The sequence below is a fragment of the Sceloporus occidentalis genome, unplaced genomic scaffold (genome assembly GCF_023333645.1).
Source record: "Sceloporus occidentalis isolate IW3139 unplaced genomic scaffold, rSceOcc1.0.p SCAF_24, whole genome shotgun sequence".
Lineage (NCBI taxonomy): Eukaryota > Metazoa > Chordata > Lepidosauria > Squamata > Phrynosomatidae > Sceloporus > Sceloporus occidentalis.
Genome location: NW_028317004.1, coordinates 12,764,569 through 12,783,698, shown reverse-complemented (window position 1 = coordinate 12,783,698; position 19,130 = coordinate 12,764,569).

Below are 19,130 nucleotides of genomic sequence, written 5' to 3'. Positions count from 1 at the left end.
AAATTTTTTTTTAAAAAAAGCCAAAAAAAATTAAAATATATATATAAAAAATATATTTTTGTGAGCAAGTTCCAAAATTAGCATATTAGCTTAAAACAATTCTCGCATGGAAAGAGTTAAAATACTGGCATATTAAATGCCCATGGGGTAAATTGAATTGGACGGGTTCAACAATGTCCCAATTAACACGGGGGAAGGATTGACCACACATCTAATTTCCAATTAGAAAAATGCACATGTACCAAATGTGGCCTTTTAGTTCCCCCCAAAAATGACAAACCCATGCATGTGGGTTATCACTGTACTCAGGAGATGTTGCTGAACACATATTGGGGTGTCGTGTGACAGCGGCATATACCAGGAGCTGTAAATTCATACATAACATAGATGTGTGGGGGAAAAATACACACAAAAGAAACTTTGAAAAATGTGCGCATGCAAAGAGTTAAAATACCAGCATTTAAAATATCCTGGGATGTCTATTTTTCAAAAATATATGGGTTTATTGGGCACACTGAAATGGCCCGGCTCAAAGATGTACCAAATAGGACATGGGCAGTTGATCGCCAAACGCCCTTTTGCCCCCAAACAGCCAGGCAAAATCATTCATGTGAGGTATCGCTGTACTCAGGAGATGTTGCTAAACACATATTGGGGTGTTTTATGATAGTGACATATACCAGAACCTGTTTATTCATACCTTAAGTAAAATGTGTGTGAAAAAACAAATGCAAAAAAAAATACTACCATAAAGTTTGACAAAGGCTGATGGTAGAATTAGTGCTTGGAAAGGGTTAAAATACTAGCATTTGGAATACCCTGGGCTGTCTAGTTTTCAAAAATATATGACTTGATGGGGTAAATTGTATTGGCCGGCTTCAAATATACCCGAAATGGCACATGGGGGGAAGAATTACCAGATTTGGAAAAAATGGCTTTAAAATAGCAAAACGCTACCTGTACATATTGCCCCATAATGGGTAGAAAAAAGCAAAAAAACATAAAAACATTGGGTATTTCTAAACTCAGGACAAATAGTAGAATCTATTTAGCAGGTTTTTTCATTACCTTTTATAGATGAGTAAAAGATTTTTCAACCATATTCTATACTTTTTTTAATAGTAAATAATATGATACAATCAAAACAATGTCATCTAAAGAAAGCCCTTCTTGTCCTGAAAAAAACAATATCTAATGTGTGTGGGTTCAGTAAACGGGAAAGAAGAAAATTACAGCTAAACACGAGCAGCGCAGAAATGTTAAAACGGCCATTGTCACGAAGGGTACAAAAAGTAAAATCAGCCTTTGTCACGAAGGGGTTAAACTTCAGAGCAGCACTTATCTCCCCAGTCTCATTCACTGTAACGTTTCTGGTTTATCGCTTATAGGTAATAAGCCTCAGATGTGTTATCTAACAGTGATTTTCAGTTCAGATTTTAAAGGGTGTTATCAGAAAGGCTACTTTATACTAATCCTTAAAGATAAAGGTATTTCAAGTTACATTATTTGAGTGGTAGTCTTTGCCACTTATAGATTCAGTCTTCAGAAGGATGAAACTAGGCATCCTACATTGCAATTTTTTGATACTTGCATAGCATGACATTTGCACTTATTATGACCTTGTTTATTTCATTGAATACATATGTAGTATATAGTGTTAGCAATAAAAACAAACCTAGATTGTCTCCTACTGCCTCACATAGATTGTAAGCTCTCAAGTGGAAGGCAGTCTTCTCGATCCATACCAGTATGTTTTAAATGTGTGTTTATGACGTAATTTGAAATTGTCAAACTCAATTATTTTCACTGTCCCCTATTGTAACAGTGCTACAGAATCTACTGGCGCTGTGTAAATAGATGCAACGTAACAGCCCTCTTTTTAAACATACGGTACTTGGAGAAAAATAACCCATCCCAGGGGTGTAACAAATATGATGCACTGTATACACTTCAAATATAAAGATGTTGGGGTGAGGAATAGAATAGCCACTGAAATGAATAACGGATATCTGGTAAACTACATTGAGTGTTTCTTCCTGCTAGATTGTAAGCTTGTTTTAGCAGGGCCCCTCGTCTCTTTTTCTATCTGTAGGTCCAAGTTGTTATGTGATGCACTTTTTTGTCCTGTCCTGAAAGAAAAGAAAAGGCCTGAATATAAGATAACCCTATTGGAAAAGAACTAAAAACACTGTTTTTGCTTTTTGTTGCTCTCACACTCTCTGCACTCTCTGCTCTCTCTCACACTCGCTGTCAATGTCTTATTGACAGCGTCTGTGTTTCTTGTCTCCCGAAGCACTTTCGCAAAAGGGTGGAGCCTCTGGGCACACCCTCTCCCCGGATTGGAGGAACAGGGGAGGGGCTGCCTCCATGGCTCCACCCTTTTGCGGAAGTACTCTGAGAGGCCAGAATAAGATTATTGGAGAAAGAGAAGCGTTTCTGCTTCTTTCTTTCTCTGCGGGACTTTCTGCATTATTCTGGCCTCTCTGAGTACTTCTGCAAAATGGCATAACATTTTCCAACTTTTTTGTTCTTTATGCATTTCTTTGCAGGTTTTCCGGCAAGCCATAGACCCTGCTGAAGTAGCACAGCATCTGGAAAGTATGTATAATTTATGGCTGGAGTAAAGCAGAAACAATGCTAATTACTTGTGGCTTGCTTTCGATGTGTTCTGAGTACACCAATCTATTGATCTATCTGTATTGACTAGCGTACCAGTTGAAGGAACTCCCCTGTCTATCACAGAATTTTATGCCTAACTTTTAGAATACACTATAAATAATACATCAGAAAGAGTACAGACAACCATAAAGCACATACAGCATGGATATATATCTTTATGTGTGTGTGTGCTAACTACTAATTTTAGCTGATATTAAGGTGCATTTAATAAGGCGTATGTCTGTAAAGCCAAGTGTGTGTAGAATGTTTGTGTGTACGGGCAAATGTGCCTTTGTGTGTGTATGGCCAGGAGTGTGTAATAGCAAGTGTAGATGTGTATATTGGCAGTCTATCCACAGTCTTCTATTTCTGTTTTGAAATAGAAGACTGTTGAATGTTTTGAGCTTAAAAGTTTTAAAAATTATAGTAATTTCAACTAAATCCACTGAAATCCAAAATGTGCGTTATACTCAGAATGGGCTGGCACCTTTTGGCCCCCCATGCAATCTAGTTACATTCACTCACACTCTATATATGTCAACTTACCTTATTTGCTGCCAGCCTACCCCTGAGTGTACTGCTAAGTAAGTTTTATGTTAATTCACCAAATTTAATCTGTAAATTTGTGAAATCGCATAGCCATGTGCTCTAACTAACTTCTCCTCTGCCTTTTTATTGCAGATCATAAAGCCACATTTGAATTAATCCAACTTACACACTCAGGTAAAATTAATTTTGCAGAGTCTTACATTACACTTTCAGTGCTAACAAATAAAAAAGACAGATTTTCACCAAAGGCTGCTGCAGTAGACTGAGAGGGCGTCTTTTAGGCTTGTTTGCAGGGTGCGTCCTGCTTTATTGGAGAAGCTGCATACTTCTGAAAATTCTATTGTCTGCAGCCATGCATTCTCCTTGCAATGCTTCTCGGCAGCCATGCATTCTCCTTGCAGTGCTGCTCAGCAGCCATGCATTCGCCTTCGGCGCAGATACTGTAGAGATTCAGTTTCTCTATCGTAAAGAGGCACTATACCCATCATATGCACTTTAATACACATTATAGCTCAGAGGACCCTTTAAATTAGATTCTGCAGAAGCCCCCATACGCATTAGCTCATTCCCAGCAGAGAAGGAGCACCTAGGTCCTAGCAGAACACTTTCACTGACTGGACCTAGTTTTTATTGCTCCTTCTTTTTGATGGCCCTATGTAGCAATATTAGTCAGGGTATCTGGAGATATGGAACACGTATTGATTAAATTACATAGTTCGATTTTATGCTTAGGCTTTAGTTAGGGACTTTGGCGAGAGTCCTTGTTTAGAATATATATTAACCTCTGCTCCTCTGTTTCTGTTGGATTTAGGAAAACAAGCGAGAGAGGCTGCAGTGTACCGTGTACCCTTTTTTAATAAAGGAAACCATTTGTTTAGAGTTTTATTTGCTCTACACATTGTTTATATCATTTCATAATTATGGATGAATATATCCCACCCATAACAAGTAATTTTCTCTTTTTACAATTGAAAAGTTGCGTTTTATTTTAACTTGAGATACATTATTTAGCTTTTGCCTGCACCAGTGTTTTTTAAATTGCTTCATTTATGGTAACCCCCTTTTCTGGTTTAGCGATATCTAAATTAGATGTGTTTTATATACATGGTTTAAGTAAATCAAATGTATGGGACACCACAACAAGGGACCATACAACTAAAGTGCATATGGTGGCTGGAGTGTCCAGTTAAAGTTAAAGCTGCAGCTTCAGAACTGCATTTGCAAAGAGGAACAAGCAAAATATAAAAGGTACACTAAGCTATCTTAGTGTACCTTATGTATAAAGTGCATTAAATCTGCCCCTGTTTATTTTATATTAGATTTGCATTTTAAACAGAAAGGGGGTGGTGGTGATGTATTTTATTACAAATATTCTCACCAGTCCTCATTTGGCATATGTCATCTCTGTATGAAAAATATTTGTATAAACAGGTAACCAAACAGACCGTCTCACATGTGGAAGTGGTTTGTACAAAGTACCTATAGGTGTTCAAAGCAAATTACTTGTAGAAATTGAAAAAAAACAATTGTAAGTTGAGTGATGATGGTCTTCTTTTGTCATCAAAGAGATCAGAAATGTGGATGGGCATTTTGACCCAAACACAAGTTCATCTGTTGCTTTAGGCATACCCTAGACACACTTCAAAGCTTGCATAAAAGGTACATTTGTTTAATTTTTGGCATCTGTGTGATAGCTACAGACACAAATTAAGAACATGAAGCTTCTTCATATGACATCTGGCAACCATTGGCACACTAACACATCCATGATACCCAGGGGGTATTACTGATCAAAACCATGCCAATGACCCTTTACAAAGGGTGAGAGGGAAGGTTCATGACAGCATATGTTACATGTTTCTATTACATTCTTTATTTCTGTACACTAGAACAACAGAACATTACTTTTTCAACTTTTCCAGCGATTGTCTAATGCAGATGTCCAGAAACCTATCATTTGGATGCTGATCTAGTATGATGTAAATGTCTTATTGACTTGTATAATCTTTGTCAATAATAATAATAATAATTTGTTGTTGATTACCTTTTATGTGTAAAGGCTTTTTATAGTAGCTTATAAGAATATGAGGCGTGTGCAATAAGAATCAGTAAAAAAAAGGTTAAACATAAACATGTACAAATGCTGACATGAAGCATGCTGTAAGTTTCTATAAGATGTTTGTTATACAAAGAACTGTGATAGTTCTTTTTTATTTTTGCCTTTTGACAAATGTAACGTATGTATACATAAAATAGACAGGATTCATATTTTTCTCCCAACGATGTTATTTTAACACATCAAAATACAAAAAACATATTGTTCAAGTTAAATCCTCTGGATTGTAAACTCGTTTGAGCAGGGCCCTCCTCACCTGATGTTTCTGTAAGTCAAATTATTATGTTATATACTATTTGTTATGTCCTGTTTACCCATTGTACAGCGCTATGGAATATGACGGCGCTATATCAAACAATAAATAATAATTCTGAACTTGCTATATAGTAGTAGCTGATCCAGACTTGTACACTATGTGGCAGCAAACCCCTGCTCTGCTTCCATATTGTTCTCCAAAACAGTGGCGTCTAGAATTCCAACTAACTGCGTTTTCCAGCTGCTTTCATTTTATTATATGCATATAGCAGATGTTCTAATAATGATTTTTGCTCCTAGAGATATCATTTTTTTACCCCAGTACAAGATACTTCAGCACTTTTTTTTTAAGAACTTGGGGAAGAGTTGCAACCTTAAGTTTTGAATAAAACATTAAATAGAGTACAAATAGGTACAAGAGATAATCATTTTATGAGCCATTTCTCTATGGTTCCCGGGTCATTGTGTTGCATGATATGTTATCGGGGGTGATTTATAAATGGGTCACCCATGCAAATCTGTAATTGCGACAGATCTCTGGAATAAGAGAGAATCATGCTAAAAAGTAGATTGGGAATGAAAGAACACATAATCACAAAGCAAAACGTGGGACATGTGTATTAATTCCCCACATCAAAAGTGGCAGTAATTCATCCACAAGTTTGAATATAAAGAAGGAGATTTCACTTATAGGTATCATTAAGCCACATCACATTTTTTAAGTGCCTGAGGCACCTTTAGAAATGACCCTCATTGTCTGTGTAACTGTTACCTATTGTGTTTTTCATAAGCCGCTATCAAGTGTTTCAAGCCCTAGACAGTTTTTGATGCTTCTGAGGCAAAATCAACCCCACTATCAGACAGTGAGAGGGATAGTGGAGGTCTTTAGAAGTCACAACTGTGGACAATCTCTCAAGAGAAATCATGATCCGAAGTAGCAAAAGTGGATCAATCAACAGATACATTGACTTCTTTTTACCACTGTGCTGAGGAATTGTTTTTTATACATAACTGCCCACGTTCCCTTGCAAATGCTTGTCAATAGCTCTGGGGTTTAATCTGCAATAGTTACTGACAAACTAAATGTCTTCTATACCCCGAAATCTTGAGGCTGGATTTACTATAGTTTATATACGTAAAACAGGAACATTGTAATGCTAGACACAATGGGGGTCTCTTATATATCCTAGGGCACAGTTTTTCTGATGAAGTGGCTTGCCCAGTCTTAAGTTGACTGGGAAACGGAAGGGGGCAAAATGCTGCTCCCTTGCCTGGAGAAAGTTCACACTGTCCCAAGGAAGCAGTGGTTCCAAGGTATGCTTATCACCATAAGGAACATACTTGTTCATTGGATCATTCACTGCTTGCTAAGGTGATGAGACCACCTTTCAAAGTTTGAGTGGAAATGACCACATAATTAACATCCAGTAAAGTTTAGTTGTGAGGTCACAGTTATTGTGCAGAACATCACTGTATTATGAATTGAGGTTTAGTTTATAATGCGATTGGTGGCCAGGAGTCAAAAAAACAAAACAAATAGGCAGCATAGTATGATGTCGCCAGCTAAGAGAGAGTCATTTAGGATTGTATCAGTCTTGATGTGTCTGTATGTTTCAGATTTTCCTTTAATGTCCATAAGGGAGCTGGGCACCAGGAATATTTCCCTTTTTTCATCAGAGTTTTGTTTTTCTTTGATCTTCGACTTTAAGCCTCTGTCCATCCTTCATCCTGTCTCCTTGTGCTTTTTTCCCCCTTTAATTGCCCTGTTGTGTGCCTTTATAATTGCAAATCAGAGGGTCTTGGAAATTTGAAATAAAGAGACATCAAAGGGGGTCCTGACGATACAAGACGTTCCTATACATTAAGCCCTCGATCAACCCAAACACCATGTGAAAAAAATCACATTGAAACCACCAAGTATGGATTATCAGCATGTCTCGATTGTCTATAGATTGTCCATTGTACAGTGCTACGGAATATGATGAAGCTATCTAAAATAATAAATAATAATGTCTACTTTATATTAATTTCCCCGTATTTACATATGCCATTCCCTGCACCCTACAGCTGAAGAAGTACTAGCGATTTATGACGAGAACAATCGAGAATTCCTCTTTCCTGAGCCTAAGCTGGCTCCTCCATACCCAGGAGTGGACCGAGAAGTACTAATGAAAACGGCCCCTGGCTTCCCAGTGAGTAACCCTCCTGCTCCGAATTGTAATACACTTATGAGAGACACATTGGATGTATGGCTTTATGTGATATCATGGAAAGAGTGTTAATTGTTAACCTTACCTCTGCAGCTTAGGGTTAACAGGCTAACAGGTTCCAGGATACAAAAATGGCTCTTTCACTCAGTAGATGAATGAATGCAGAATACATGCATAAATGAAAGAAGAATGAAACAGAGCATTCCTTCGTCCCTTCATGCACTGGGAGACCCTTAAAGCATTATACCTGCTTCACAACACTTGGGATGATATTCTGATCCTTGACAGAGTCTGTTTTACTCTTGTGATGTGTACAGTTTGGGGTTCATACATTAAGCTATGTGATACTAATAATGCAGTCCGCAACACACTTATGGTTAAAGCCTAATGTTCCAAAGCAGACTTGGACTATAACAAACCGTAGAAGTGTTTTGTATCTGTTACCAGGTTATCAGATCCTTTTCAGATGAATAATCAGCATTTCAGACTGCAGACTTGTGTATCTACTTTTGTTTAACAATATCCTGCAATTGTTGCTCCTCTCGACCCGCATTTATATCCTTTTATGTGCGCTCCGATATCCCACGTTATTTACTGCTCTAATTTTTCCCCTTTTTTTTCCTGTGGTGTTTTCATTTTATATAATGGCAGTTTTTGTAAGTGGTCATAAACCTCAGTCATACCATAGTCAGATATTATGGTTTGGTGGTTTATAAAATGAGATTTTAAATCATTTGTGTCTTTGCGTATTGGAAAGGCAGTGGCTGGGTCTGTGACCTTTCTAGGTTAAGACCTTGTTTCCAAGACTTTGTGTGCAGAAGTTTACATGCATCGTCACTTAACGACTCCTCAATTTTGTGTATTAGTAGACGTTGTCGTACAATTTTGTAAACTTGCTGTTAATCTATATTATGAAAGGAATGCAAAAAAAAAATTGCAGGGCAAAAAGGATGGGGGGGGGGCAATCAGGAGGCAAATAGCCCAATTTTACTTTGCCACATTTGGTGTGAAACTTGAAAGCGGAAGATTTTACACAATATTCACAGATGATTTTCCATACTATTTTCTTACTCATAAGAATTGGAATTAAGTTGACTGCACATATGCATGCTATGCGTTATTGTGTTTCCAGTTGTTGGACTTATTATAGCTACTATACAGCAGCTATATGTTATTCAATTATCAGTAACTTTTATTTGTGTTGCAGGGAATTGCTCCTAAGGTAGAATTTTCTTCCAGAACAACCATCAAAGAAACTCCATGCAATGTTAAGAAAAAATGTCGTGTGAGTTTAATATTATTTCTTTGTGCAACATTTGATTAGTTTTGCCAGTAATGGATGTTTATTTAGTGAACATCCAGAATGTATGCCTATATAGTTACTTAGTAAGGTTTAAAAAAAAAAAGACAAGGTTTATCCACTTCATAGCAGAGCTTGCAGGAAAGTTGTGGTTTCCACTGCCTCACTTCACTATTCAATGGGTTTATTCAATGATTCAATGATTTAACTTTCCCTTAATGAATAATCCCAATTGAGTCCAACCTATTCAAGATATCCTAGAACACATTGAGCCAGGTGAAGGCAAAATAACCCTTTTTGAACTCATGACACATTTTCTTTGAATATAGAATTTCTTCATGCTTCCATGGGCATTCAGAATAACCCCGTACACAAAACATTTACATTACTATTGCCCTAGGCATTGCATTCTTAACAACCCTTATCTGACTTGTACATGGGATGAATTTCCCCTGCAAAGGCCACATAATGATCTTTCAATCCAGTTAGCACCCATGGAGAATATACGTTTGCTCTGCTGTTCACCAATTATAAGATGAGCACTGGTAAACAACGTCTTGAGACCGATCTATCCCATACATGAATCATTGCGTCAAAGGTCACACAACTATTACTTGTTTTGAACGCATAGAAACGTTCGTATTGTTAACCTTACCTTGACACATTATAAGTATGCAGAAAGCACACATGAACTCATTTGAAACTCCTCCTCTATTTTCAACGCATCATATAACTAAGCTTTTTGATTTATTAGACCTAAATATGCAAGCTTTGAAAGTGAGCTAATTATTGTCCAGTGAAACAGTTTTACTAATGTAGAACTGTGAGAGATGGACCAGCCACAACGTAACTCACACAGTTTTATTAAGATGACAATTCGTATACCAAAAAGTATAAAACGGTGTGCTCCAGGTAAGCTAACAATGTCACTTCATATTACAATGCACTGCCTAGATCTAAAGTATATTTAGGAAAGTGCCATTCAGCGTCTTTAATGTCATCATACATGCGTTGAGTTTGGCCAGATTACATTTAAACTATGGCTGAAAGCAACCTGGAGCTGCCTCTGTGGATAAACCTCATGTAACAGACATCAAATATAAATTCCACATGTCCTAATAAAACTAGGGGCGCTGTATTGATTCAGAAGAAAAAGTGCAGAACACTTTTGATGTTAAATAAATATAAATATATATGCTTATAATGTATCTCATGTTTTACCATAGTTCTCACAGGCAGAAAGATCTTTGTCAAAATCACCCAGAAAATCGAGTGGTCATAAGAAAAAAAGTGGCTGTGCCAAGAAGGCAGGGAAACGTTATGACAGTCCTACTCAGTCATCGAGATGTCGATCTCCATCCCCTTACACCAGACGGCGCATTTGCGAGCTTGGCAAGGACAATCAGCAACGACTTGCCCATTTAAACCTGGGCAATTTTGAATTTAAGTCTGGCGCTGAAGCAAGACCACCGTTTGTAGTAAGACATGTAAGTTTTTGATTCTTACTGCTTCCATAATCAAGCAAGTATGTTTAACCCAAATGCAGATTTGTAGATACTATAAAATCACAAACTTAAGGGCATGTGTCTGTCAACTAATGTTCAAACATGGATATTTGGTCACATAGGCTTTTAGTGTAACCCTAAGTCTCATAATAAAGAGATACGATAAGCCTTCTACCTTCCATCTTTACCCTACAGACATCCAATGGGAACTGGCAGATGTGCATTGAGCTCCACTGGCATGGATTGGTTTATGCACTGGGGATTAAGGGTTCAGGGTTATGAGATCATAATACTTCATAAAAGACTGCTGGGCTTTGATCTCAGTCCCCTTATCCCATGTAGCATTGCCTCTGACCTGCGTAAAGAGGAGAGCCAAGAAAGTGTCACTAATAGCCATTTACTTACGCAGAACAAGAAATATTTGAGAAATATTTCTGGAAATGATTTATGTAACAAGGTTATCATTTCCAAGTGTCATAAAGCTGTATTAATTATTTACGCTTCTGTCATTACACACCTCCATAAAAGAGATAGCGGAGTGTATCTCAATCAGGTTACCTTCAGAGATAGTTTTATAGTATGTACTTAAGAAGCTAGGCCTGTGTAAGGATTCACTATACACAGGAGGATGAAATAGAAAGGCTAATTGACACTTTACGAAAGGAAATATAGCTTAATTTTACCCCCTTAGCTGCATGAAGCAAAAATTATATATACACACACACACTGGCATCTGCAAAATATCCTCCCCATCTATCTACCCCAATACTGCATTACCTCCTCCCCATTACCAACCTTTGTTGGCTCAGGAGAGGCAAATGTTAGTTACCCATTAATAGGAAAAATTATATAGGACCAAAAAATGATGTGGTGTGTTAGAGGGGTGCAGATGTGTGTGTGTGTGTGTGTGTATATATACACATTAAAGGGATATTTTGTCACATCTTTAGCATTTTTTTCATATATACTCTGTTTAGCATATGGGCATGTTTTCTACAATAAAAGATGACAGGAGACATCCATAGTGCAGATTTATGTAAAAAGCAAATTTCTGCGCAACTTTTAATAAATACACTCACTGGAATTAAAAAAAATACAGAGCCATGTACTATGCCACCACAACCCAAGTCTATAACTACAATTCTCATAGAGTTCAGCAATATGGCTGAATGTAACATCATATGAGTTGCAGTCTAGAAGTTAATGTTGTGTAATGTATTTCTGTGATGTACAGCAAATATTCTGACATAAAAAGAGGGTTGTTAGAGGGTGGTATAAAAGGGACATAAAGGCTTGAAACCAAAATAGGACCCCTGGCAGTTTTGCAGTAGTTGGCGCTTGGAGTGCTGTTATTACATTTCTCATGATGTTTGGCCAACCAAATGGATCATTCCACAGCAGCTGCACTACCGGTCCATGATGATATAAAAGCTAACCCTTGGTACTCCGATTGTCGAGTGCTCACTTTCTCATGATGCTTAAGATACCAGACTGGCTAAGAGTATTAACTAACCCTAGCTGCAATACATGTTTGAAATAAACTACCTTGTGTCTGCCGCATGGAAATTTTCCCTGCCCAGGCAGGGACTCTGTGCCTGTGAAGGAGAAGCTGCCAGAGTCAGATCAGCATCAGTGCTATGATCACTCAAAGTAATATTTAGATTTCACAACAGTTCAACGATTTCCTGATCAAGTGCCAGCCCAAGACAAAATGCCACCTGGGGCGAAGTTTAACATGCCGCCCCCCCATTATCTACCCTTCCTCTCCCTGCCGCCCCCCATTATCTACCCTTCATCTCCCCCCCCCCCCCGTACTTACCTTTCAGCAGTCCTGCGGTGAGTCTCCCTGCACGGTCTTGGTGCCGGCTTGTAATGCTGAGCGCCGGAAATCTTCCGGCACTCAACATTACAAGCCGGCACCGAGACCGAGCTAGAGGGCTTGCAGAGGAGAGAGTGAGGGGCGCCAAGCGGGTACTGACAACTTGGTAAGATAAAACCACTCGGCGCCCCTCTCTCTCCCTCTCTTGGGGCGGCAAAAGTGCCCCACTTGGCTCCATTGTCGGGTCGGCCCTGGGTTAAAAGGCATATCATGGGGCAGAGTGTCATATAGAAGGGTATAAGGCATTTCTGGGGGCAGAGTGGCAAGCCTGGGGGCAGATGTGCATAACTGGGGGGCAGGTTGCCAAATAAAAGGAAATAAAAACAAAAGCAATTTTTTTTTCAATCATAGCTTTTAGTAAATATGAAAAAAATAGTTGACATGAATTAATATTTACTAGTAAATACGGTAACTTGTGTGGGTACACTAAATGGGTGAGGAGAAAATTACATCTAAACACAAGCACAGCAAAAGTGTTAAAACAGCCTTGGTCCCAAAGGGAACACAAAATAAAAAAACAGCCTGTCCCTTAAGGGGTTAAAGGGGAAATGGGAGGGGAGTGGGGCATGTCATGACCCCACAACCTGGAAGATTGAAGTGTTGACTCAGGGAACCTAAGAAGCGACGTTTATCCTGGAGTTCTCCGGGCCAAACCCAAAGAGTGCCCAGGTATGTTTATAGTTTTATACTGGTCAGTGTCAGTTGCAACTTTAATAATTTGTCAGTTTTCAGACACAGGCTGTGATGCTGTTGCACTGTTCTGTGCTCAGTCTTTATGACATCATGTGTTTTGCAGCACAAGTTTAGTGAGTGCAGGGCACTGAACATTTGTTCCTCTGCCAGTTAGTTGAGAGGAGCTGCCACTGTTTTGGATAACTTTATATTCCATTTTGCGAATTCAGTTGATATATTCTTTGGAAATATGTCTTACTGGACACTAAGCGATTTTACCTGTCCTGTACCATATAGCGCTTTGGGTTTCATTACCAGAATTGATGATGGGTTTTGCTGCTATGAATGGCAGTCTGTAATAGTGAGTTGCTTTATTGGAGACATTGTGATAAACTTTACAATTAATGCTGTGAGAAATATCGAGAGAGATAACAGACAATCTTCAATTCAAGAGTGGGAGGAGAATATAGAAGAATATGTCCCTGGTCATGTTTACTCTGATGCTGTCCCTCCACCAGAGGAAAGTGAAGAGGACACAGGAGAAGCCGTCTCTAACACAATCATTCCAGAGTACGTTGCTGAAACTAACGAGGAAACACCATCTGATAACACCATATACACCAATGCTTTTCCTCCACCATTGGAAAGTGAAGAGGACACAGGAGAAGCCAGCTCTAACATGATCATTCCAGAGTACATTGCTGACGCTAACGAGGAAACTAGACCTGATAACACCATTTATACCAATGCTGTTCCTCCACCAGAGGAAAGCGAAGAGGACACAGGAGAAGCCGTCTCTAACATAATCATTCCGGAGTACGTTGCTGAAACTAACGAGGAAACACCATCTGATAACACCATTTACACCAATGCTGTTCCTCCGCCAGAGGAAAGTGAAGAGGACAAAGGAGAGGCCGTCTCTAACACGATCATGCCAGAGTCCATTGCTGGAGCTAATGAGGAATCTAGATCAGATAACACCATTTATACCAATGCTGTTCCTCCACCAGAGGAAAGCGAAGAGGACACAGGAGAAGCCGTCTCTAACACAATCATTTCAGAGTATGTTGCTGAAGCTAATGAGGAAACAAGATCTGGTAACACCATCTCCTCCTCTGAAGCAGATCATAACAGCTCACCTACTCCAACCCCAAAGGTGAGCAGACAACAGAATTTGTTGGAGAGGCTGGCAAATTTTTTCTTAAAGAAGACCAAAAAACAGCCAGCCACAGGAAAACCTACAAAAGGTTCCCACAAATACTCTTGTTTTGGAGGAATGTTTGGAAAGTGAAAGGTCTGGTCGAATTCGATTAGAGAAGGAAAACAAAAAGAAGAAGAAAACAACACTCAGATACTTTACTTAACTTTGACCAGAGAGTGATTCAATGTATACTGTTCATTTGTATGTAATAAATTAATAGTCCTGAGAAAAAAAGCATATGTGTGGTAAAAGTTTAAAACATATTAGAGGAGGGTGAATTGAGTGTAAAGGTGTGCGAGGGGCCACTGGGGCCAGTTTGCTTTACCTCACCCCACACCTGGAGGTCCCAGGCTCAGTGAATTGAATTGAAATGGCCACTCTCATGCAATTTCCTATCTTTTGTAAGACCCAGGGCTTTTTTGAACCTCAAGTCCCAGAGCAATATTGCCATTTTTGGGGTATGTCGGTTCAGCGACCCACCCCCTTTCCTGCGAAGAGTGTACCCATATAAACTGTATATTGTTTTTTTCAATTAGAGAGAGAGGGCTTTCTCTTGATACCATAATTAGATAACTAGCTGAAAATTTAGGATTTAGTAAAAACTAGCTTAAATTAGGAAAAAACAGACCATGCGCGTTATCAATTCCACATTTCGCTTTAGTGGCCCTATGCCTCATTTGCACCCCCTAATTCTAAATACCCCCCCCATAAAGGTATATATTTCTGTTAAGCAGACAACCCAGAGTATTTGGACATTTTTCACGCAGCCATTTGAACATTAATCACTGCCAAAGTTGTCTGTAGCAATAATTTCCTGCTCTTTTTTTCAGCAACTTTGTTGCAAAATTGTTTAGCTGCATCTTCTGATTACGGAAATACCTCACATCCATAGTTTTATTTTTCCTTCCTAGAGGGCCATATCCATCCCTTACAGATAGCACCCTATAGCGTAGTATTTTTCATACTTATGGCTTAACGGGTTTGGGGGTTTTAAACGAAGGCAGGGGGTTATACCCTTTAGATGTTGTGCTATTCCAATGGGATGTAAGTTTTTCTTATTTTTAATAATTTATTTTATTTTTTATATTCTTTATATTTTTTGGAATCATGAGATCACATGAGATCACACACACAGGTATAATTATATATATATATATAAAATCGTTGATTTATTGGAAATCAAGTCCCACGAGTGCCAGCAGCTATTCTTGGAACATATATATATATATATATATATATATTGTGACAGAAAGCAGGGGATGATAATGGAAGGAGTGTATATATCCCCTTATATTTTGCAGGGTGGTTACCCACAATAGGTTTTCTAGCCCCAGGGAAATGTACTGTTAATATTGGACTTATTAACGTCTGTTGTTATTTGTGTGTTTTGGGTCCCTGGGGTGGAGCATTTGGAGAGTAGGGCGGGCCAGTGCTCCACTCCACAGTTTATGAGCAGCCGAAGACCAGCAGGTGGGAATCCAGTCCGGAGATTATCGGATACTCTCCTAGTACTCACCTGGTTCCACTAATTAATGGGAGAGGCAGTTAAGTAGCCTCCTGGTCTCAGTGCAGAGGAGAGATCATTTGGCTCCCTGAGAGAGAGGGAGAGAGCTACCAAAAACACTGACTGCTGCTATTATTGCATATACTCTGTTGTTTTGTTTGTTGGGAACGGATAAGCCGTCCAACTGTAGTTAGGTTGGAGAACCGTGTATTAGTTAGTGCTCACAAGAGCAAGGTTTTTGTTTTGATTTGTTTATTTTTCCTGTTATGCCTGTGACGAAAAATAAAAACAGGCCCAGCCTTTTATTTTACCCTCCTCGTGTCTGAGCCGTCTCTGCAGCCTGGAAGACTGTGTCACAAGGTAAAGATTCCCGAACAGAGTACCAGAGTGAAGGGGTATTCTGTCACATATGGTGGAGAATGCAGGCAACACACGAACAAGTCGGTAAGGTGTAAAAGAGACTAAAGAAAATGGAGGATGTCATTAAAGCACTTATCCAGTGCACCACAGTGCAGCAAGAAACTAACAAAAGGGCAGCTGAGACTAATACTATACAGCAAGAGAATATCGCTGCACTACAGCAACTGGTGCTAGCCCAAAAAGAAAACATAGAAGCTATGATCAGGCAAGCCGCATTAGCTCAAGCTGAAGCTCATCAAATGCTCAGAGAGGAGCAGCAAAATGCCACTCGTGCCATGCAGCAAGAGATCCAGGTCCTATCTGAAAGGCTTACCAGGGACACCGCAGAAGGACTGCAAGGTCCCAAGGTAATCAGAGCAAGTAACTATCTGCAAAAGATGGTGCCTACAGATGATGTTGAGGCGTACCTTATGGCATTTGAGCGAACAGCGGAAAGAGAAGGCTGGCCTATGGCTGAATGGGCAAGCTTAATAGCACCGTTTCTAAGTGGAGGACCCCAAAAAGCATACTACGATCTGGAGCCAGACCAAGCAAGGGATTATAACAAGCTAAAATTGGAGATCCTGGCACGTTTGGGAGTCACAGCCGCTATCCGCGCACAGAGATTTCACGCCTGGATGTACAGCCCAGGAAAAGCCGTTCGGTCACAGATGTTTGACTTGATACATCTCGCCAGGAAGTGGTTACAGCCGGAGGTTAACTCATCAAGCTACATAGTGGAGCAACTAGTGATGGACCGATTTTTGAGAGGTTTACCAGTTACTCTCCGCCGGTGGGTCAGTCAGAGCGAACCCCAGACAGCTGACCAGTTGGTTGCTTTAGTAGAGCGGTACATTGCAGCCGAAGAAGTAATCCAACATCCTGCAACGGAGCGACCTCGAAACCTAAAAAGCCCGAGCAAATATGGTAAGACTGCTCCTGGGAAAAGGGGAACTTTTGAAGAGCAAGTAGGCTCTTATAATTCCAGGGACATAACGCCAAGAGAGAGAGGTTTTTTCATGCAGGAAGAACCTACAAGGGACACTAGAATGATAAAATGTTTTAAATGTCGGGCATTTGGACATATAGCAAAAGACTGCCCTGATAATATTGAACCAATGGAATGTAACTTGGGTAATAATAGGGATGGTTATTCATTATATTCACGATCCGTGTGTTCTGCAAACAAAAGTGGTTGTGAAAAAAATCATCCATGGTGTTCGGTGACTGTGGAAGGGAAAACAGTACAGGCCTTACTGGACTCTGGAAGTATGGTGACTCTGCTTGACAAGTCTTTGGTTCCCGACATTTGTATTGATAATTGTAATAAGGTAGATATCGCATGCATACATGGGGACATACACAATTATCCTACTACTATAGTACGAGTTGAGACACATTGTGGCACAGTAAACTGTCAAGTTGGCCTGGTACCAAAATTAGCACACGACATGATAATCGGTAGAGATTTCCCACATTTTTTAGGGTTATGGGATTCCTCTGAGAATAATGCATCTAGGTTGTCGGATGATTTTCCTTTTGCAGAGATGTTGGTAGACGAGCTGAATAATGATGAGAAGCCTGAAGCTAAGTTGTTATGTCCTATTAAAACACTAGTTGGCGACAATCCAGAACAAACTGACACCTTGAATAGTCCGGAACAAGACATGGGGTTAATTGATTTAGAAGTTAGCCCAGGTAACTTCCATAGTGCACAGTGGGCAGACCCTACTTTATCAGTGGCTAGAAGCACTATTGCAGTAAGCAACGGATCGCCTACTGACCCAGGAAAACCACTTACCTATCCGTATTTTGAAGTTGATAATGACTTAATATATAGAATTGGTAAAAAAGAGGCAACAAAACAGTTGTTGGTGCCACAAAGTTATAGGCGCACAGTGTTAAATCTTGCACATAGCCATGTCTTAGGGGGTCATCTAGGAGTGGACAAAACAAGAGAAAGGATACTCAGAAGATTTTATTGGCCAGGGGTGATTGCAGACATAACAAATTACTGTGCATCCTGTCCTGATTGTCAGCGCACCGCCCCATTTAAAGCATTCCGTAGTCCATTGGTGCCCTTGCCCATCATTGAAACCCCATTTGAACGTATTGCAATGGATTTTGTTGGCCCGTTGGTGAAATCTGCGAGAGGACACCAATATATATTAGTAATATTGGATTACGCCACCCGATATCCCGAGGCGATACCAATGCGTACAACCTCTGCAGAGTCTATTGCCAAAGAGTTGTGGATGATGTTTAGCAGGGTTGGGATCCCAAAAGAAATTTTGACAGACCAGGGAACACCATTCATGTCTAATGTCACTAAAGAGTTATGCAAGCTCCTTAACATAAAGCACCTGAAAACATCTGTGTATCACCCACAAACAGATGGCCTTGTAGAGCGTTTTAACAAAACCTTAAAGGCAATACTAAGGAGAGTAATTGATAAAGACGGGAAAAATTGGGATTTTCTGTTACCCTATTTAATGTTTGCCATTAGGGAAGTGCCCCAAGCCTCTACGGGTTTTTCACCATTTGAATTATTGTATGGTAGGCATCCCCGGGGGCTACTTGACATAGCTAAGGAAACTTGGGAACAAGAAGGTACTGCATATCGTAGCGTCATTTCCCACATAAGCCAAATGCAGGAACGTATGGAAGCTATTATGCCCATAGTACGAGAGCATATGGAAAAGGCCCAACAGGATCAGAAGAATAGTTATAACAGGAACGCCAGGGTTCGGGTGTTTCAGCCTGGTGATAGAGTCCTAGTCCTGGTCCCCACCGTAGAAAATAAATTCCTAGCAACCTGGCATGGACCATATGAAATTATTGAAAGGGTAGGAGAAGTAAACTACAGGGTGAGACAGCCAGGC